Below are 10,731 nucleotides of genomic sequence, written 5' to 3' on the forward strand. Positions count from 1 at the left end.
GCTCTTTACAATTTTATCACACCCCTTATTGTCTTCAAGCCTACGTTAGCTGAGAAAACGGCTTTGAATTTTTTCAACACCAATTTGGCAAGAGGGCCCTGCGCTTCTATAAGCCGCATGGGCATGTCTATATATTTTAATGTTAACAAAAAAAATTGTAAATGCTATAATCACTTTTTTAAAGGTAGAAAAGGCAAATATCTTAAAAAAGGCAAAAAAAGGCAACATCAAATGTGTATATATGGAATCAGGGAAAGCTAAATCGTGGACATTCTTAATCGAATATACTCTATCTCTTTAGCAGAAAAAAAGGCAATTTCCATAAAATCCGTTTCCTGGTTATCACAATTTGTCCGAAGTGACTCTGCTATATGGCCGGAAAATCAGCAAATCAGACATTATTTGATAAATATTTATTACAACTAAATTGTCTTCTTCCAATTTTTTATTGCAGCAATTTAGTGTTGTTCGTATATTATGAACAAAGCCCAAATATGCTTCAGCTGCACTACATTCGAAAGATATTTTTAAAACACTGGAACAAACATTTTGCGATTCAAAATACGTTTTAATTGCAGGATAATTTTTGAAAAGCCTCTCTATAGCTGGCATTAAACTAAGCCATCTGGTCGGAACATGGGGCAGAGTTTCTGACCATTCAATATCGCAGAATTCTAAAATGTTTTTAAGACATGCAGTTCTTTTTGTTGAAGCACCAAACTCGTTATAAATTTTAATAACAATAGTTTCAAGATCAAATTTAAGAACAGGTAATGCTCTTTTAAAAGAATTGTGAATAACATGGCATAAGCAACCTACGCCAATTTTGTCGACATTGTCTTTCTGCAATTCAACAAACACACTCTTATGTGCTCCAAAATTCATATTTGCGTTATCTGCGCAAAAACTAGTTGCATTTGTTATATTTAAATTGAATTGGTTTAGTTCTACTTTAATAAAGTTTGCAATCTTTTCAGATAACTCCGAATCTGAATCGTAAAAACTTAAAAGCTTAACGTTCATACCGTTTCTTTTTTGAAATACCGTACTATTAAAGAAAAGGTTTTAATATTACCTTTATTAGAAGCCTACGTTGCGATCGAAAAGGGGTGATTATTTTGCAAATCTTTGATAATCATATCTACCGAATATTTAGACAAAATATTTTCGCAAATTTTTGTACATATTGTTCTTCCACACGTAAATTGAGCTGCAACCTTTGAATCGTAAAATAAATGCTTGAACAGCTTGACTGTACAATCTGCAGATAGATAGCTATGGGGTGCATCACTGTGTGATATGCAAATGTATCCTCTGCTAATGCACTACATGACTTTCCATCCTGATGTTTGAAAACTTGCGGCACAGATGGTTGGCTGGACGCTGCCATAGAACGTTTTAAATGCTTTGCACTTTTTAAATGTTTGCGCATGTTACATATACCGCCGTTCGCCACCGAAAAGTCACTCATACAGATAGTGCATCGCGAAATTGTAGTTTTGCTACTTCTCTTCACCCAATGGAACTGGTTTTCCCATATTGTTTGGAACTGGAATGCCCGTCGAACTTTCCGCTTGGGTGATGTTTCACTTTCACTACTGCTACTACTACTGTTCATTTTGGCGCTTGTTCAAATTCCACTTATAGAATTCTTGAAAAAAACACAGGAGCAGCTAATAGTATATACGTAGTTATATTTACACAGTTTAGTACAAAACTGAGCAGCTATACAAGAAATTGATTTCAATATATAACGTCTATTTAGATCAGGGAATAACAATTTACCAGATAGCACCGTAGTTTTCCTGAATGCTCTTGATCTTCGTAAAGCACTTCGCGCGTTTTGAAGCGTCTGAAACTGTGTTTGCTTTACTACAAATTCAAATGAACAAATTTTAGTTGCGTTCCCCAACTTTTCTGGTTTAAAACCTGTAAAACTGTCAAAAGGCAAAGGAAGCCAGAGAACTGAGTACGGGAACGCTTTCTGGTAAATTCCTGTAAATTCTTGCAACTCCTTGCGAGTTAGGGAACGCAACTTTTACTCGCAACGACAATAAGAACATAACAAATGTACAACAAACACATCATTTTGACAATCAGTAGATTCGCGGCGAAAATCTAGCACCGCGTTTACACAAGACAATTTTGCCAAGACAATAGCTATACATTCACACTTCTCTCATTGTCTGCGTCATTTACTACGTTTATACGCACGTATTATTTGCAAATTACAATAAAATGGTAAACTTCGCTGCATAAATGCTGAGTTAAATTTTTATTTGCAAATAACTAAGTCACTCAAATAAATATTGATTAGTGGTATTATTTGCAAAGAAGCGCAAGACGTTGCCATTCTTAGGTTTTTTTCTTTTCGGAGGATCATATTGTTACCTTTTTATAATCAGGCAATATTGGAAAAAAAATTTCACCATCGAATAAACAGTGAGTTAGGTATTTGCAAATTATTTGCGAGACATAATCGCAAAAAATTGCAGGATTATGAAAGATTGGTTTGTGTTTGGATATTTCAATAAATGATACGAAATTCACGCCGAAATACACTAACGGCGGTTGCTGAAAACGATATTGTCTTTATCATTGTCAATTTGACATCTAATACATATTATCAATTTTCTTCGTATTATCGTAACTTCGCCTAACACGATTTTATTGGCAAGCGAGATTTTCAAGTATATAAAGACGGCCAGTTAAATGAATTTACCAAGGCGAATTTAATTCGCCTTGTCGTATGTGCACGAAATGGAATAGAACCTTTGAGAAACAAAATAGAGTGATTCTGTTTTTTTATAATGTGAAATAGCTTCAGAATTTTTGCGCTTAAATGTATCGAGGTTAAAAAATCAGTACAAATCAGCACACATTTCCGAAAAATAAGGAAATTTGCGTACTGAATTGGGAATTGAAAATTTTCAGTACAGCGAGTGAAAATTCAGTACTGGCCTTCCCAAATAAGAACGTCTGGCAACCGTAATTAAAGTATTTACACCGTACATCATACAGTCAGTTTGTTTTAGAGCGCATACATGGTTCCATATTAATGATTCCAGTATCTTCATTTATGTATGTATATTGTACACTGAGATAAAAATCAAGCAAAAATTGGTTAATATTACCAAGTTCAAACTTGAAAAGGAATCAACGATATATTTGGTTAATATTAACAATGCCTTAGTTGAGATATTTTCAACAATGATTTGGTAATATTAACCACAATTTTGTTTACATTAACCAAACTTTTGGTTAACGATTTTTCGTTTAAATACTTTTATTGTCTGCACTTCACAGATGCTTTTTCATAATTCGGAGATGCAAAACAAAAATTGTTATTATTATTTTAACATGTTGCCTCTGACGGGATCATCAAATAACAGCAAGCATCTCTACACACTCAGCTACAGCCGCTTTAAAAATGTGTCTTCAAATGTTTAGCTTGAATCAAATTTCTTCGTCGTTTGATTTGGTTCTGCACTTCACAGAGCCTTTTTCGTAATTAAGAAAAACCAAAAACAGAAAAAATAAAAATTATGTATCGCCTTGGCGGCACACAGTGGGGCAAAAAAGGTTGCTGTTGACAAATAAATTTTGAGAGCCCAAATATGAACCGATTTCAAGTATATTTTTTTAAATAAAAGATAATTAAATTTTGCGTCGATCTATCCGTGGCGATTTTTTAAAAAAGCTCTGCCTTTTTATTTATGCAATTATTTAAAAAACTATTCATAAACATTTTTCCATAGGAAACATTTAATTAAAAAATATTTTTAATTTCCCATCTATACCGATATATATTTTGAAAGCCGTTTTTTTCTAATCGAAAAACTCGAGAACAGCTGTACCGATATTTTTGAGATTTCGGACATCGCCTCTAGACCCTCAAAGGATGATAATAGAAGAAGAATAATTTCGATATATCAAGGGGCGTGGCACCTCCCATACAAACTAAAGTTTTCACACAACATATCTCTGGAAGTATTCATCGCATAGTGCTGCAACTTAGTATACAGATATATAATATCAACGCCAAGCTTATGGAAAAAATGGGAGTTATTGAAAAAGGGGGCGTGGCACCTCCCATACAAACTGAATTTCTCTCATTAGAATGTGTATGTTTTGCATTCCATGAGTTTGGCGTTGATATTATATATCTTAACGACAGAGAGATAAACTAGAATCAGAGTTTTACTATATATGGCCCCAGTTTTGTGAATATATTGATTTTTTTCGTGTGTAAAATTTACTGTCTTACGGTGTTATATGAAAATTTTTTACTTAGAATCTGTGACTATTTTCTCCTTTCGAGTTTTTAACTCACAAAACATTAATCTCTATAGTTGTAGTAACATCGAACCACAAAATGCATTTTGAAGTTTTCTGCCAGCATTTTCATTCGATTTCGCGAAGAAAAGCCTTGAATGTGCTAAACGTGCGCTCGACATGAGTTGATACAAGTGGCGCCCAATTTAAATAAGGAAGGTTTAAAACCTTCATATTATCAGGAATAAGGGCCTTTTCCTGGCACTTTACAACTAAAGGCCAGTATGCGCCCTGCAAAAAGTGGGACTAGGTTAAATACTAGTACAGGACCACGCTACCTTGTCACCAACACTAGTTTGGTTACTAGTGGTACAAATATATAGAAAAAATATGGTAACATTAACATTGCGATGTCATTGCACCTGACCACCTCTGGTCCAACGCTGCATAACATGGGACCTCTTCTGATCCACCGCTGCATAACATCGGACCACTTAGACAACTACTCCTTTTGGCCCACGAAGAGGTCGTGCTCAAAACATATATCAGTTCTTTACTTTTGAAGTGCTACAGGTCAGCATAACAAGTTACTAGTATGCAACCTGGTCCTTTTGCACATACTTTAAAACTACGACCCAGTGGAATACCTGGCCCTCAAAGCGTAGCAAATTTCTTAAGAACAGCGTACTGCCTTAAAGAAATTTGACACAAGAAAATTTCTTAGCTATTTCATTACGTCCTTTTATATGGAGTTTTTGCTTTTCTTCAGAGCTGCAAGACAAAAAAGGCAAATATCTTAAAAAAGGCAACATCAAATGTGTATATATGGAATCAGGGAAAGCTAAATCGTGGACATTGTTAATCGAATATACTCTATCTCTTTAGCAGAAAAAAGGCAATTTCCATAAAATCCATTCCCTGCTAATAAAAAAACAAAAATTTTCAAATATTTCTAATAATTTTTTTCCGAAATGGAGATTATAAAATTATCTGAGTTTTAAAAATTTTGAGTTCTAGTAGTTCTGATCACAGTCCTAATAATTGACATTATTGAAAATTAACTGCTACGCACTAAGTGCTTACTTAGTAATTTCATGGCCTTTTTTGGATTATGATAGAATACTTTAACGAATTTTATAGTTTCTACCCAGACAAACTTAAATCATACAAAAAAAATTTACACAATTTAAGAGCAGCAGAGCATTAATTACGCAATAATGTCGGAAGTACTGAACTCAGAATTTTTAAAACTCGAAATTGTTTTGAGGTTTTTGTGGCTGAAGTTTTAATAACTAATCTTCATTTTGGAATAAAAAGTATTAGAATTAACCGCTGAACTTTTTATTTTGTTATTAACTGTGGTCAGAACTACTAGAAGTTTGAATTTTCAATACTCGCATTTTTTTTACTTTTGTGGGCTGTAGTTTTCTGAATTTTTAAGTTGGATTAAAAATTAATCAGAATTATCTGTATCTGTGAATTATCTTGACATCAGAACTACTACAACTCTAAGGTCGAGAGGTCATAAGTTTTATATTTAAGCCGCTCAGCCGCTTTGCCGCTTATTGCGTGACCTCGGCCTAAGGGTGATCTTCTCAACTAGGTATTTTTAGGTTTTTGCACAATTCAGTGGAACTTTTTCGGGACTGTTAGGGAACTATAGAACTCTTTATTTCTTGTGAGTAGATCGTATCACAACTGTTTTTGCTGAATAGAGGCTTGCTGCGCGAAGTTAGCATGCAATTTTTGTTTTTTTTTTTTGCTTTTTTGGTTTTAATTAACACAACTACTGAAAATTTTATTAGGGAACTGAAGAACTAAAACCTTTCTGTCAAGAACTTTGCTTAAAAATAAAAAATAAAAATGCTTCCCGGATAACACAACAAGTTTTATAAGAGCTATATAGTGGTATATTTCCGCAAAATTGAAGAACTAATGCTATACCATTTGGCTCTAAAAACAGTCTATAAAACCCTTATAAGACTAAAAGGGCCCCAGGAGGCGGGGCTTCTTAGTACAAAATAATGCTCTATTATTAGTTTATAAATCGTATGTTGGTGATTTTATAAAAATCTTAAAGTAGTCTATAACATGAGTTTATAAAACATTTAAAAGTGTTATAAGGCTCTACGTGTAGAGTCGTTGGTCTGACACTGATTAAAAGTTCTGCGGCTAGCGCCTTATAAGACCTGCAAATGTTTTATAAGGATATTTTATAGACTACACTTAACTTTGTGAAACTACCAACATACAATTTATAAACTAATAAAAGAGTAAAATTTTGTTTTTGCAAATTGAAAAGTATAAAAAATAAATGACCTTTCCATTAATATTATGCTAAAATATCTTTCGTTGGAGAAGTAGTTCTGAACTGGAATAGGTTTCTCTTCCTGAAATATTTTATGAAAGGAAATGTCAATTGAATACTAATTAAAGGACTTTGTATTATTTTTTCGACATTTCTCCTGAATGTAATTTCATGAACGCAACGAGTTTTCTGGTAAAATCGGTATCGCTACCTTTGCTAAAATTTACGCGCTTGTAAAATTCTTAATTTTTATTAAACATTTTCGAAAATCGTATTTGTAAAAAAACTCATTTATACAATAAAAATCAAAAAAAAATTTAAAAGTGTGGCTTTCAATATAATTAATAGAACAATGAATCGTTTTCTGTCATCAAAATTCAGAAAAGGTTAATAAAATTAAAATTTTAAGTTTTTCACCTTTCAAACTTTTTTTTTATTACCTAAAAATACACAAAAAATATGGCGCTACAGCAAGTTGTCTATTGAAAGACACTAATAAAGTCAATTTGTCTATTAAAATCCAAAAAAGTTTACCCGGAGCGCTTGAACATACTAATTCCTTTATGAATTGATCAAATGTATACAAAACACTCAAATCCTAAATTTCCAAATTCAAAAGTGTCTACGTGAAGAGTCATGAATCGAGCATTTTCTCTGAGAATATAGAAAAGTCATACAAATATTCAAGTCTTAAAAAAATTTACGTGAAGAGCGTTCAATAGAGTATTTCCTTTTTGTTTCTCTCTACGTGTCTCTTAGTGCAAAATTTTGATCTACAAAATGACATTTCGTTGGAAGCGAAGACTTTTTGCTCATTTTGAGTTCCTTTTCTGCATTTCAATCAAACAATCGTTAACGCTTGTTGAAATTTTTATAAAAATAAGTCGAAGAAAATCTTTTAAGATTGGCCAATTTTGCAAAAATGGACGTCTTGGCACTGAAGAAGAAGATTGGGAAGTTCCCAAAAACAATGGTCCCAGAAATGGAATAACATAACATATTGGTTGAAAAGCGATAAGATAAAAAACACATTTTCAGTTGATTTTCATGATTCAATCCAAAAACGATATTGGCTTGAAAACAAAAATCATAAACCCGAATTCTCCTCGAGAAATTCAAAGTGTGCAAAAGAGAAATTATCGCCACTGTGGAATTTAATTTTTCACACAATTTCGTTTTCTTTTTTTTACCAATTTGCAACACAGTTTTCTCAGGGCTCCATCTTTTCATGCGATTGAATAAAACGCCAGTAAGTAAATATCAACACAGAAAAATGTATAGAGGCTTATAACTTCAAAAAGAAAGTGTTATTTTATCTAGCGAAATCCGAAATTATATGACTGAAGAGCGTTGACGATCATCTTTATGAAGACAAATCGTACTTCAAAAAGAGAATGCGAAATTGCTCTAAATATGAAAATTTATAGAGGTGTATAATTATGCTTATTGCTGACTAATTACTTAACAAAAAAAATATTAATCGCTCTGAATGAAGACAGTTTATAGAGATCTAAAAGTTTGCATGAGTAGAGGATTTTTACTAATCATGAAATTGAAGAGAAAAGACTATAGAAAAATAGGCATATAAAAATATGTATGCATGCAGAGCCTTATAAATGCTTTTGTGAATAAATTCTCTTTATTCAGAGCCTTATAAACCCTTATAAGAGCACAGTCTATGAGAAGAGCCTTGTAAAACCTTTATAAAACTAGTCTTACTCCAAACTTAGAGTTGTGTGTTATCCGGGTTGCTACCTTTACACAGGGAAAGACTTGGGCTGTGTTTTATAGTTTATATTGATACGCAAAAAACGTATTTTCGCAGCTAACTTATTTTAATCATCTCCTTAAGAATTCATGCAGTGCAGGGTTAAAACTTTTCAAAGAGATGGCAACGCTATGAGACAAATATTTCATATGCTAAATAAATTGCCTGTGTGCCAAATATTAATCAAGTCCGTCCAGCCGTTTCAGCGTGAAGAGCTAACAAACATACTTTTTACAAAAAAAATATTGCACTTTGCGCAATGCCCATCTTTTTTCGTGCGTTGGCAATCAGCCGGTTTAATATTTATTTTCTTTCGTCCACATTCGAGTTTTCATGCATAAACATAACATTTAATTACATATCGTCGTTTAAAGTGCAAAACCGCGTATCAACAAAATGCAAACCCGCGTGTATGAAGTTGAAGAAATTATTTTCAAGAGCGTAAAAATACTCATATTTCAAATTGGTTCTCCCTTTTATAAAGCAATCGTATTTCTGGATAGTATATTTCAGGACGAATGGATAAGGATTGAGCCAAGAGCTTGTGTGAGCAAATCCAATTTTTGGCAGCCAATGTCAGTTACGCGGTTTTGCAGAATGACGATACGCGGTGTTGTACTTTAAACGACGATATATATTTATTATATATTTTATTAATATTTTTAAAGCTAAATATATAAAATCCACGAATAAAAAAGCAGTACAAAATTGTTTTCTTGGCATTCATTGTGGCATACCTTTGCGTCTGGCGCTTTGCTGGCAAATTTATAAATGTCACGCAAAGCCACAAAGTTTTATCTGGTATCAGCTTGGCAAACCATTGTTGCAATTATTTTATCCTATGAAGCATGACTTCTCCAATGAAATCCCCAAATGAAGAGACGCGAAAGGGTCTTATCTTGTTCTACCACTTCCTCTACATCTCCCTTGCTCAAATACCAGGTTTATGAAAAATGTAGTTGACTCGATTTGCGCCTACTCTAATTTCCAACTCTATCCCAATCTCGAAAACTGGTCCCCTGCTCTCCCTCAGCTAATCAAAACTTAAAATAAATTTCGTCTGTAAATTATGTCGGCAGAATGTGGGGGCAGTAAAAAAGGGAATGTCATTTTTGAACTCCTTTGTGAATAATTTCGGTTGTAAATATCTATACATTTAATAAAATTGTAACAGGCTGATGTCTGTACATTATAGATATTAATGAAGAACTTATTTCCAATAAAAATGTCTCATTTTAAAACTATAGCAAACTTCGGCCTATTATTTTATTACGCGGGTATCCCCGTTTGTATTTATTCGCTTGTTAAAATTTAGGTTAACCGATACGATAATTCAAAGATAATACCTAAGGTGACCGACTTTCCTTTTGAAAAATCCGGTACAGTAAAATTAATTTCTTTCATTCTGAGTTCTATTTTATTATTACGTAAATGTTATAAAATCCATTACAAATTTAATTTGAAGCAAATTATACAGTATTGGCCAAATCTATAGCCCCCCATTTAGAAGTGATATTGTTTGCCACTTATGCTTAATCCCAAGGTGTTACACTGATCGTGCACTTTTTAAGTGACCTAGTACACGTCGTAGGGCTGGTCAAGTAATTCAGGAAACTGCATTTAAAATTTTTGTAACACCCTCAAATTTTCGACTTATTCTTAAAAAACCTGTTTTACATGACTTTCCGCACTAAAAAATGTTCACCTGTTAATTTTTACCCCATTTTAAGTTTTATAGTCTTTGGAAGGAAGTATGTTTGTACTATTTAAAGAATAAATAAGTTTTGTGAGCACATTGTAAATGTGTTGAAAGTTGTTGGAATAAGTCTGAAGTTAACACAAATTTTTATTATTTTATTTAGTATTAAATTACAAAACAAAATAGTCTCTTTCAGTCATTGCTTCGAAAAGAATGTGCGATTCAGAGTAAAGTTATGAATTTTCTTAAGATTTTTTCAAAATCACTTCGATGTAATTTCACAGAAAAATTGTATCAGTTAAATTGGATTCATTTTGAGGTTTGAGTAGTTCGTATAAAAATATTTGAATTTGTCTCTTAAAAAAATTTCATAATTTCGTAATATTTTTATTGATTTTAGTGAATGGTACCTAGTTTTACTCGGAGTCAAACATTCTTTTAGACATAATGACTAAAATATACTATTTTCTTTTGAAATTTTGTCAAACATATTAACTGGGAAAAATAATAAAAATTGGTTTAAGTAAATTTTAGATTTATTCCACAAATTTTCCACATATTTACAATGCGCTCGCAAAACTTATTATTTCTTTAAAAAGGACAAATATTCCTGTTATTTAAAGCCAGATAAATACTTAACATTGGTTACAAATTAATTAATAATTATTTGAGCTAGTGATG

General features: G+C 32.5%; 1 protein-coding gene across 20 annotated transcripts in view; it reads left to right on the forward strand.

Annotated features, from left to right (window-relative positions):
* Nucleotides 1-10,731, forward strand: part of LOC118746855 (FERM, ARHGEF and pleckstrin domain-containing protein 2) — a 491,681-nt gene that overhangs the window by 386,951 nt on the left and 93,999 nt on the right. The window lies entirely within an intron of this gene.

This window comes from Rhagoletis pomonella, unplaced genomic scaffold, assembly GCF_013731165.1.
Source record: "Rhagoletis pomonella isolate Grant_MI unplaced genomic scaffold, Rhpom_1.0 Rhpom_scaffold_00001, whole genome shotgun sequence".
Taxonomy (NCBI): Eukaryota; Metazoa; Arthropoda; class Insecta; order Diptera; family Tephritidae; genus Rhagoletis; species Rhagoletis pomonella.